Source organism: Dromiciops gliroides, chromosome 5, assembly GCF_019393635.1.
Source record: "Dromiciops gliroides isolate mDroGli1 chromosome 5, mDroGli1.pri, whole genome shotgun sequence".
NCBI lineage: Eukaryota > Metazoa > Chordata > Mammalia > Microbiotheria > Microbiotheriidae > Dromiciops > Dromiciops gliroides.
In genome coordinates, this window is record NC_057865.1 from 157,159,545 (window position 1) to 157,172,162 (window position 12,618).

General features: G+C 37.6%; 1 non-coding gene across 1 annotated transcript; it reads right to left on the reverse strand.

Annotated features, from left to right (window-relative positions):
• Window positions 1-2,062: 2,062 nt before the first annotated feature.
• Window positions 2,063-2,165, reverse strand: LOC122730197. Its single transcript, XR_006353408.1, has one exon. It is a non-coding gene; the product is annotated as a U6 spliceosomal RNA (small nuclear RNA).
• Window positions 2,166-12,618: the final 10,453 nt, after the last annotated feature.

Below are 12,618 nucleotides of genomic sequence, written 5' to 3' on the forward strand. Positions count from 1 at the left end.
ACAAATAGAGGTAAAAGACAGTCCCTGCCCCAGAGGACACAATCTCATACTTGTCTCTCAATCCCAAACACAAAGGGACAGGTTGTTCTTTCTGTTGCCATGAGGATTCAGAAAACACATAAATACAAGGTAAACACATAAGTATGCAAAATGAAAGATTAATTAAATCTTTCAAGTTCATGGTAAAGACCAGGAGTTTCTGCCTATCAGGAAATGTTGTGATTGAATCAGACTTAATATCCAATAGTAAAAAACTACTTACTACTTATTAAGTACCTACTATGTATAGATGTACTGTGATAAGTACTAGAAATACAAAGAAAGGTATCAAATAGGACCTGCCCCTCAAAGATCTCACAATTTAATGGGGAAGATAAACCATAACAACAAGCTGAAAACGTTACCTGCCATGGGCAGGAAAAAGTCCTGGGGATGTGTAATGTGAAATGATGTGTAAGTATTAGAAGTGTTTTCATCTTGAGGAATGATAAATTCTCAGCAATTATGCAATCTATGAAGTCAGCAAACCTGTATCAGAAGTCCATGTAAGTGAATGAACTGAAGAATATACCACACTGTGAGTGGATGGTAGCTTAGGACATTGGATCAAGTTAATGATAAATCATTCATTGGCATGAAGAGAGTAGCGCTCCTCAAAAAAGGCAGTATATTACTTGTCAAATAAGGATGACCTAATATCATGTTCAAGGAGGTATGACCATGTCTCTTTGTGTGTTGGCACTAGTTACAGCCTCACAATGGTGAATACTCCACGCCCCATCAAGTCAGTAATTATTTTTATAGATTAAATCATTGGTTCTTATTTTTTCTAGATGTTCGGCTAATAGGAGATCACAATGAATCTACAAGAAAACATATGATCAATAGGATAATACAACTATGAATTGCTCCTGAAAGAACCTTTTTTTTTAGAATTATGCTACTGCATAATTATTGGATTAATATGCACAAAGGGATATAGTATCCTTTTTCTACTATGATAATTCAGAGAATATATAAATTTGGACTATGAAACACGAAGAATGTATACATATTCCATGTTCATGGTACTCCATGCTCATAAATCAATAGATTCATTTGCCAAGTACTAGAAAATGAATCTGAATAACTGTTCTCTAAAGACAAAGAGATTGTGCATTCCAGATGTATCTATGGACTAGCAAAGCTCTAAACTTTGGGAGAGGTTTACTAGCTGAGATATTTCTATAGGATGTGAAATTTCTTATAAGCAAATAACTTGTTAGGATAAAAAAGTTCAATATAATAATGTCCATTAGGCATGATGTCCCTATAACATCCTTGAAATCAACAAAGTCCTCATGGTCCATTAAGTTGAAACAGATTGCTTAGTTCCCTATAAGTGGTGTCTCCAGTCTAAGTGGTGCCTCTAAGTCTCCAGGGCACCCTTTATAGCTAACTGTTCTATATTATATCTGGTTCATCTTTACTTCCAACATTAAGTGGAAGGTGTAAAATACAGCAAATGAACAAATAGTTAAATCCTCTTTTCAACAAAACTTAATCAGAAACTCTTCAATAACTACCTGAATTACCTAATACGATATATCAAAAAAGGTAAATCTAATGTTGGTTGCCCACTGACAAGTGTAGTAGCCAAGTGTCTAAGAAATGCTTGTTGATTGGTTGATAGGAAGATGATGACTCTAAGGTCCTTCTTCAACACCAAGAAGAGCCCTTTCTTCTTTTTGTTAAGGCATTATTTTGCTCTGTAAACTTTTGCATTTCCTTTTTCATTTGGCTAATTTTTTCTCCCATTTGGCCAATTGTATTTTTTAAGGAATTGTTGGGGGTTTTTTGTATGTGTGAGGCAGTTGGGGTTAAGTGACTTGCTCAGGGTCACACAGCTAGTAAGTGTCAAGTGTTTGAGGTCAGATTTGAACTCAGGTCCTCCTGAATCTAAGGCAGGTGCACTTCCTAGCTGCCCCTGAAATTGTTTTCTTTAGTTAATTTCTATGCTTCTTTTTCCAGCATAACTCTCATTTCTCTCATTTCTTTTCCCATTTTTTCTTCTACCTCTCTCAAAAATATGGAAACCTTTATGAATTTCATGTCATCTTTGTGCAGGGGCCATGCTAATCTCTGTATCATTCCAATTTTGGTATATGTGCTGCCAAAGTGAGCACGACCCCCTTCTTCTTGATACTTTTCCTGCACAATATTATTATCAATATAATTTCAGTAATTATACATATACTGGAACATACTTACTTCCTTTAAAAGTTTACTGTTCCAAAAAGCTAATTGGCTAGGAGTTCTGGGGCAGAGCCCGATGGTGGAGGAAAGGAAGTGAGCTCTCAAACTCATAACATATTGCTCCAAAAAACTTCCAAATAATGCCATAGGACAATTCCTGGAGCAGTAAAACCCACAGAATAATGTGTAGAAATCATGTCCCAACCAAGGATGGCTTGGAAGGTCTAAAGGAAGGATCTGTTGTGCTGAGACAGGAGTAGAGCCCAACCCCACAGTCACCCTGACACAGATCCAGTACCCGGAAGGCCTATCCAGAGAAAGAGACTCCCCAGTACCTCTGAATCAGCTGCAGTGCCAATGTTGCCTGGAACTAAGCTCACAGTCTGGTGAGAGGAATGAGCCCTTGGAAGGGGGGGTGATTACAGGGGTCTATGCTGGTACTGAGGTAGAACTTGGGATTTTTACCCCTGCTGGGAATCAGGAGATATGCTTGAGTAGCAGTGGCCAAGGTGGAGGAGGGGCACAGGTTTGTTGGAGTTGACAACCACAACACACAAAGCTGGTTGATTAGCAATTTGGTCTGGGGTCAACTATGGACCAGGGAACAGGCCAAACAAGTGAAGAACCTGCTCCTCCTTAAATCATACCACTTGGGATGTTCTGAAGCTTGGGATAGTGCAGCCCAGAAACAGTACCCCACTTTAAGGAGCAAAAGTCAGGTAAAAGAAAGGCAAGATGAGCAGACAGAGAAAGGTGAAAACCATAGAAAGTGTCTTTAGTGACAAGGAAGATCTAGGTGCACCCTCGGAGGAAGATGTCAACATCAGGGCCCCTATATCTAAAGCTTCCAAGAAAAATATTAATTGGTCTCAGGCCATAGAGGCACTCAAAAAGGACTTTGAAGATAAAGTTAGAGAGGCAGAGGAAAAATGTAAAGAGAAATGAGGGTTATGCAGAAAAAAAAAAAACATGAGAAAAAAGTCAACAGCTTGAAAAGTCAAATTGACCAAGTGGAAAAAGAGGTACAAAAGCTCTCTGACAAAAATAATTGCCTAAGAATTAGGATTAAGCAAATGGAAGCCAGTGACTTTATGAGAAACTAAGACACAATAAAGCAAATATAAATGAATAAAAAAAAATAGAGGGCAATGTGAAATAACTTCTGGGAAAAACTACTGACCTGGAAAATAGGTCCAGGAGAGATCATTTGAAAATTATTGATCTACCTGAAAACCATGATCAAGGAAAGATCTTAGACATCATCTTCCAAGAAAATGTCAGGGAAAATTGCTCTGATAGTCTAGTAGCAGAAGGTAAAATAGAAATTGAAAGAATCCACAGATCACCTCCTGAAAGAGATCTCAAAAGGAAATCTCCTAGGTATATTATAGCCAAATTCCAGAGCTCTCAGGTCAAGGAGAAAATATTGCAAGCTGCCAAAAAGAAAGAATTCAAATACTGTGGAGCCCCAGTCAGGATAGCACAAGATCTAGCAGATTCTACATTAAAGGATCAGAGGGCATGGAATATGATATTCCAGAGGGCAAAGGAATTGGGATTACAACCAAGAATCACATACCCTGCAAAACTATGTATAATCTTTCAGAGAAAAAAAAAGGGACTTTAATAAAATAGGATTTTCAGGTATTTGTGATGAAAAGACCTGAACTGAATGGCAAATTTGACTTTCAATTACAAGACCCAAGAAAACCATAAAAAATTGGAGTTGGGCAACATACCTGGGGTCATGCAATGGGTGACTGTCTTGTGTCTGAGGCCGGGTTTTGGCTGGGATCCCCTTGAGTCCAGGGTGGATGCTTTGTCCACTGTGTCTCCTATCTGCCCCATGATGACATCTTTAGGGCTAAATTGAGGGGTGAAAGGAATGCACTGGGTGAGGGGGAAAGGCAGATTTAGCATGGGGTGAAAACCCACATGAAAGAAACAAGAAAGGTTTTATAGCGTGGAGGAAGAGATGGGGAAGGAACAGGGCAGTAAATCAGTTTTACACTCATCAGAATAGGCTCAAAGACCTTAATCTCATCAGAGTTTCCTCCAGGAGGGATTAGAACACACACTCAATTGGGTGGAGTAATCTATTTAATCTGGGCAGTAAATAAACCTAACACTCAACAGAATTGGCTCAAAGACCTCAATCTCATCAGAATTGGCTCAAGGAGGGAATAACATACACACTCAATTGGGTAGAGTAATCTCTCTAACCCTGTAGGAAAATAGGAAGGGAAAGGGATAGAGAGAGAGGGGCAAAAGAAGGGAGAGCAGATTAGGGGAGGGGACAGACAAAAGCAAATCCCTTTTGAAGAGAGATAGGATGAAGGGTGAGGTCTTAAGTAAGTCCCCTTAAGTATGGACAATTTGAATATCTACTTGGCTTTATTCATATCCACATTACCCAGAGCCTATGTTTTCTATGCACAATTGCCTCTCCCTCACTATTGACTCTGGGGAGAACCTCACACACCACTAAACACTACACTGAATTTTAGGAATATAAATATGAAAAGTCCTGTCCTTGAGGATCTTACATTTCATGTTATTTAAAATATTGGGGGACTAGGTTGGGTTTTCAAAATATTGCTACTTAAAAATTAATGGCTACTGTACCAGTTTGGGTAGTAAGCATTTATTTTTGTTTTTGTTTGTTTGTTTGTTTGTTTTGTTTTTGCAGGGCAATTGGGGTTAAGTGACTTGCCCAGGGTCACACAGCTAGTAAGTGTTAAATGTCTGAGGCCGGATTTGAACTCAGGTACTCCTGAATCCAGGGCTGGTGCTTTATCCACTGCACCACCTAGCTGCCCCGTAAGCATTTATTTTTAATTAATATCACATATTAATAAAGTATGGACCATGCGTCTCACTGATTTCCCCACTAGTCATATGTGTATGGGCCTAAACATTTATATACCCAGTGTGGAGAGTAAAAGAAAGTCCTGGGAAGAAGAGAGCCAAAGGACAAGAGAGCAACCCTGGGGTGCCCAGGGATTTTTATGCTCTTTTTGGTACAGGTAGTTCACCACCCATTGATCTAAGCTAATTGGTTAACATCATTCAGTTCCATTGGTTGATATGACTTGGGGGATGGCCTAGAGATCAAAATCCAAAAATCTAGATATGTTTCTTCCCCTAGCTTATCAGAAGGATCAATCTAAATTTCTTTTGCTAAGCTGAAGGTTCATCCCAGGCTGAGGGGGAGAAAGCAGCTAACACTAACACATCTGGGTTTCTCCTAGACATGCTTTATTAATGATTATTTTTTCACAATTCTAATGGTAGAGACAATACTGGGTAATGATCATTGTAAAAGAAAGTTATAGTTTGGGAAATCATGAAGTAGAGAGATCAATAAGGCAGTCAGCTGAAACATCCTTTCTAGAGGCAATGGTAGTGTTTTGACAATTCTTACAGCAAGAAGTTGAAAAATATGGGATGAAGGAGGGGGAGTATATTTGCATTTGAGAGCAGCAGCAACAAGGTAGGTAGGAAGATGATGCTGTTGAGTCCACAGAAATGAAAAGTCTACTGTCCTGTGTCCAATAAATGTGGTATGTAGTTGGAATTTTGTACCACACATACCCACACATACCTGGGGAATATTGTCCCCAGGCCTCAGTACTCCCTATTTCCTGAGATGACTCCCAGAAAATATAATTACCTTAGGCTCTATAGTCAATAGGCCCTTAGGTCCTTCCCTTTTGTCCTGAGTAGAAATCATACTATCACAAACTCAAAGGCACACATCATAAACTATGCATTCTCCCTTCTCTCTTCCTGTCCCTCTCTAAAGCCTCCTCATTCCTAGCTCATTTCACTGGGTCTTAATAGCAGATCTATAAATAAGATGTCTTGATCTAGCAATACCACTGCTAGGCTTATGTCCCAAAGACACCCCCAAAAAGAGAAAAAGACCTATTTGCACAAAAATATTTATAGCAGCTCTTTTTATAGTGGTTAAGAATTGGAAATCAAAGGAATGCCTAGCAATTGGGGAATGGCTAAACAAGCTGTGGTATATGATAGTAATAGAATATTATTGTGCTATAAGAAATGATAAGTAGGATTTCAGAAAGGTCTAGAAAGACCTGTATGAACTGATGTATAGTGAAGTAAGCAGAAGCAAGAGAACATTATATACAGATACAGCAATATTGCTTGATGAACTGTGAATGACTTGACTATTCTCAGAAATACAAATGATCCAAGACAATCCCAAAAGACTAATGATGAAGCATACTATCTACCTCCAAAGAAAGAACCAATATTGATTGAACACAGACTGAAGCAGGCTATTTTTCACTTTCATTTTTTTTTTGTTTTATTCAAGTTTTCTAATACAAAATGACTAATATGGTAATGTTTTATGTAATTGCACGTGTATAACCCACATCTTATTGCTTACCGCCTCAGAGAGAGGGGAGGGGAGGGAGCACAGGAGGGATAAAATTTGGAACTCAAAACTATAAATAAAAAATAAATAAATGAAGTCTTTCTCTTATTGAACATAGTGATTGAGTACCTCAGTGGAAGCAAAAACTATGAGGAATACAATGCTCCATTAATCAATTGTTCGTTCATTTCTCACCAGACTTCAATCCAGACCTCTCCACTATCCCCCAGAAACTTCATCCTAGAAGATCATTTTTGCCCTGGAATTCAGATCTAGGATTTACCATCCTGCTTTGGTCCTTCCCTCTGAATGAACAACTCTTCTTAGAACCTCAATATAAAAGAAGGCATCCAAGCCTATACCATCTCTTCATTTCTCACCAGACTGTTTTGCAGACTACTCTATCATGACCTGGGGCTAAGTAGATCCCTCCACCCACCCACCTACACGGTCACACCCCTTTCAGTTTAATTTTAAGTGTTGTCTTCTCCCTTTAGTATGTAAACCCCTGGAGGGGAGGGACTTTTTTTTTATTGTATTTGTAATCCCAATTTTTAGTACAATCCCTAGCTACTTCTTGTTGTTGTTTTTGAGTCATTCATTCCCTTCTGACTCTTCTTGACCTCATGGATTTGTTCATGAGCTTTTCTTGGCAAAGATACTAGAAGGATTTACCATTTCCTTCTTGAGTGTATCCCCATTTTACAGATGAGGAATGAAGGCAAATAAGGGTTAAGTGACTTACCCCGGGTCACACAGCTCTTAAGTGTCTGAGGCCTGGTGCTCTATCCACTGTACCACCCAGCTGCTGCCTAGTTTATAGTAAGAGTTTAATAAATGATTGTTGACTGACTTATGCTCTCAGATCTAATTAGGTAAACTTATCCCTTTGTCTTTCTGATCACTGAACAGAAATGTTGAACGTTATATGTACAGTCAGACATACAGGGACAAAATCAATACTTTAGTTTATTATGTAATACTTTCCTAAATATTTCTTCTTAGCCTCAAATCACCTGCAAATGCAAAAATTCCTTGATATAAACTAATGGTTTCCAATTTTTGGTAGGAAGGAAGAAAGCCAAACATTTATTAAATTCAATGTGTTAAGAATTTTACGAATACATCTTATTCACTCCTCAAAATAACTCTCAGATATAACTGCTATTATTATCTCCATTTTATAGAAGAGGAAATTAAGACAGAGACCCTTTAGCTGGGCTTTGAAGGAAATGAAGATATGGGATATGAGGAGGATTTACATTTCATACATGGGGAACAGATTGATTGTACAACAGCATGGAGGATGAAGAGTCTTACAAGAAATCAACAAGAAGCCTAGAATAGTCTACTGAGTCATTGTAGGAAGACATGGGTGTACCAACACAGAGTGTGTACTTCAGCATACAAAACAGATAACCATACTTTTCTCTAGATTGCATAAATGTCATATACATGAATTGCTATTTTCAACATATATAAATACCAAATGCCAATTCATTTAATACCATTAATGAATTCACAGTGTTGTTGTTGTTGTTGTTTCCTGTCATTGTATATGTGTCTATTTTTAAACTGATACTAATAGTGCAACAATTATCATCTGACAGTCTGAAAACTTTTTGGACATGAAAAATGGCTCCTTATATTTCATTTCCAACCCAGATACTTTCCTAGACTTCACAATCTCGTGAAACTCATCATTATGCAAGATGAAATCAAATCTGAGACTCTGTCTTCCCCAGATAATCTCCATCTCTGGCTGCAGAACTTCATAATGCCACTCAGTCAAGTAACCTCCTACTTCCTCCAACCTTACCGCCCTCTTTTCACCTTCTTTCTGTGTATTCTTTCTCTCATTAGGTCGTGAGATCATTTTATTCCCAGCACTAAGCATAATGACTGGTACATAGTAGGCACTTAATAAATGTTAAGATTTAAAGGTCTGGGAACCTTTGACACAGGGTACTAATTATCAGGGTCTTTTTTGCATTCCTAAATTTATGATTAATCCAGCACATTTCTCATAGGAATATCAGAAGACTACTAAGAATTTATGTTCAAAGTGCCTATAAAAGAAACCTCAGAGAAACTGTCAAATAAAAATCAGAGTTGCCTAATTTTCCTATAACTACTGTTGCTCATGTCTGATCTATTATGAAAGTTCAAAGATATTTCTTAAATGTTTATTGATGTTAAACAAAAAAGACCTATATTTGCTCTCCCTGTTTTCTTAAACTTATTGATAAATTCCTTCTAACATATCAGGCCCTTTACCTAAATCCCAAAATCCCAGACAAGTCCCCTTTGCAAGGTTCATTCTGTTTGACCCCTATCCCCCAAAGTTAGTTTATAAGTTATTAACACAAGGAGGGATTTGTCTACTGACCATGATAGTATAGCACTGGGGTTGAATTGAGCTGTGTTGCTTCTCAATCTCATATTATTTAAATTGTTGTAATCATCATATATAGTGTTCTTTTGAAAGTCTGCCTTTCTTCATTTTACAAAGCTTTTTATACATCTTCCTGTTTTTATTTATTTCTTCATATTTATAACTCCTTAAGGTGAAGTAATAATATGATACATCAGAGCTTCAAACGCATGACCTGCCAACCACAAGCAACCTACATTCCCAAGTGAGGCCTGAACCAAATTAAAATGTCATTATTATCAGATTTTAATGTGCTGATGTATTAATTTTAAAAAGACACAATTATATGAATGTCAACTGATGTCCCCAAATCCACTGGACTAGGACTCTTTCCTCATTAGTGGTGATCAATGTCCCATAGCTCTGTAAAGGTAAGGAAGGTATTGCTAAGAGTGGGAGAGAGAAAGGTGCCAGACTCTTTGAGTCTCTTCAATCTTTTTACTTTCTTAAAATCTCTTCAGTTTCTTTAGGCTCTTTAGTCTCTCTTCCAGATTCAAGGGAGAAGATGTCAACCACAGTTCAGGTTGTGAAAGGAAAATACTGGGAAGAAGCAACATGAGAGGAGCTGGCATTCCCTATCTGTCCCTTTTCCCAATTTACTATGCTAGAGCCTTCAGAGAACTTTCTCTTGGATAACATCTTGGTTGAACTGAGTTACCTCTCTCCCAGTGGGAGAGCTCCTTCACTCTAAATTGTTTGGTATATATTTTCATATGTATACTTTCTCTGACTTGTTTTGCTGCTGATTTGGACAAATCTTGGTTAAGTACTATGTGTGTTTAATGTGGAACTGGTATTTGATGGCCATGGAGTCAAGTCTTGGATATAAATCTTGGGTTCTTGGTTCCCCCATCACGAAACAACAATCAGAATTTTAGCTTGAACTTGAAAACAACAGCCTCCAGACTAACATTATTTAAGGGAGCAGCAAGGTATAATTTTAGCATAATATTTCCTATCTCTGAGGACATCAGAGTGGCCCCAATTTCTTGCTTCCCCTCCTGGTAAAAATTAAAGTCTCCACTTGAGAAGAGTTGCAGAGAAGAGACTAGAAATGTTTATTCTCCCTCCCTTGTAGCCACACAATGATACCCTCATGTTACATTTGAGGAGACATCCCTTGCTATATAACCATGTATGGCTATGTAAGTCAATATGCAGCACATAGGGATCATTTTGTATTGTTTATTGGCCTCTGTTTCTATTTGAGTTTGACACTACTGCATTATATCACCAGATGACAATTTATTCATCTATTTCCCAATTGTTGGGCACACTTGTCTCCTGCTTTTTATTTGAACAAAAATTGCTTCTACAAATGTTTTGGTATGTATAGGTTTTTTTCTTGTTGTATTCCAATTTCTTGGGCTATAGTTTCATAAGTAAAATCTCTGGATAAGATGGATAAGAACAAGGCCATAGCTTTTCACGTATACTTGAGATGGTAGGATTTTAAGAAAACATCTACTTTCAAAATGTCATTCAATTTCACTTCTAACCTCGACCTTAACATCCCATTTTATTGAATAGAGGGGACATTTCAAGTTATAAAAGAAATATAAGTAGTGATATTCATCATTTTTTTTCTGTTTCTTTGTTTGAAGAAACATGAATGAACTTAGGTGGGCACAGCATTTGCTCCACCAGAGAGGCAGTGAAGGTGACAAGAATGAATTACTGGAATCTTATGCGGATATGTAGTTCTCTTTGCAACAAATGAATGTTCCAAAATGCTTCACAGTGGTGGGCTGCCTATCTACCTATAGCTGCCATTGCATTTACTTCCTTGTGTAGCAGAGAGTCCTGGCTCCAGTCAGAGGACTTGTGTTCAAATATTGCCTTTGACAGGACTTGTTTGACCTCAGGCAAATCACTTCTCCAAACCTCAGATTTCTCATCTGTAAAGTGAGGAAATTGGGAGGTATACTGAATGACCTCTGAGGTCCATTTTTAGCCCTAAATCTATGAGTCCATCATCCACATGTTTCTCAGGACATCTAATGCCAAACACCAAAAATGGCTTGCAATATAATATGGAAAAGCTGCATCTAATTTCATTGTTCCATGTCAATAATGCTGACAAAGCTAGTCTCTTTCAACTCTTCTGATCGTAGTTATTGTCAGATCATACAGAAAGAAAGTGAATGCAGCTTGTTCTGTGTATGGAGAGGGGTAAGAGAAAGAGACAAAAGGGGAGGGATAGAACAAGGAGGCTTCTAGTGCTACTCTGAGTTAGTGAGGGGGATGACTGTATAAATCGTTTCAATCAGAACACCAAAGGTGGGCAATCAAAACAGCTCCTTAATCCTCCTGAAACTTAAAGCAGTTTAGTAAAAGGGTGCTTGCTGCAACTGAAGGTTGAGAGTACCAGCATCATCATGAAGTACCAGTATAAAGAAATGCAGAGTCAAGACTTAGACAAATATTTTTTTTGTTATATATAGATAATTCATTCATTCATTAGCACTTATTATATTCTATGATGTGACAGGATTATTAGATGTCTCAAAGATTTTATGTAAAAAGGTGAACACAAAACATGACCAAAGTAGATACAAATTAATATATTTGGGGAGAAAGGGCACCAGAAGTTGGAAGGTTTGAGAAAGATTTCCTAAAGGAGTTGCAGAATGATGGGAAAAAGCACCTAGAAGTCATTATTGGATTACTTAAACTTTTATCAGGCTAAGTTTCATCACCATCATCACCACATCATCATCTCATCATCCTAAGCACTTAAAAGTTTGCAAAGTGTTTTACAAATATTATCTCATTGGATCCCCATAACAACTTTGGAAAGTAGGGTACTATTATTATCCCCATTTTACAGAGGAGGGAACTAAAGCAAAGAGAGGTTTGGGTTGCCTGGGGTCACAGAACTGGTGTCTGAGGCTGTGTCTGAAATGAAGTCCTGAATCTGTCTAATCCTCTGCTCCATTTGGCTGCCATGAAGCTATACTTGTGGTTTATCTCGACTGCTTAGTTTGAAATCTCAAATCTCCTTACACTGTAGTAATGCCTTTTTGTGTACTTGAATTGTTGGTTTTCTTTGAACTTCTTATACTATGCATCTCTCCTTCAGTGGACAGAGGGAAAATGGGAGAAGTAAAAGGTAGGAGATTTGGGAGAACTTTGGAACCTATGGTCACAGTCTTGGATAGAAAGATCTCCTTCCCTTTTCATTCCTGAAGAGTTGCAGTGAAGTAGAAACATTGAATAAATGTACTGTTACACATAGTTCTTCATTACTCCATTTCAGCATTTGAATTGAACATGGCAGTGCATTTAGAAAGAAAATTTTCCTCTTATCTGCCTTCTTACCAAACTCTACCTCCTTCCTTATAACATCTAAGGAAACCCTATTTCTGATTCATTTTGAAATTGAGAAAACAATGTGATTCAATCTTACTGATTTTTTTTTACTACATAAATTCATTACATAAATTTCACTATATAAATACTAAAAATAGCCAAGTAGCATAAAAATAAGTATGATGAAGTAAACTAAATTTATTGATACAACAAGGAACCTCACATGTTTTGC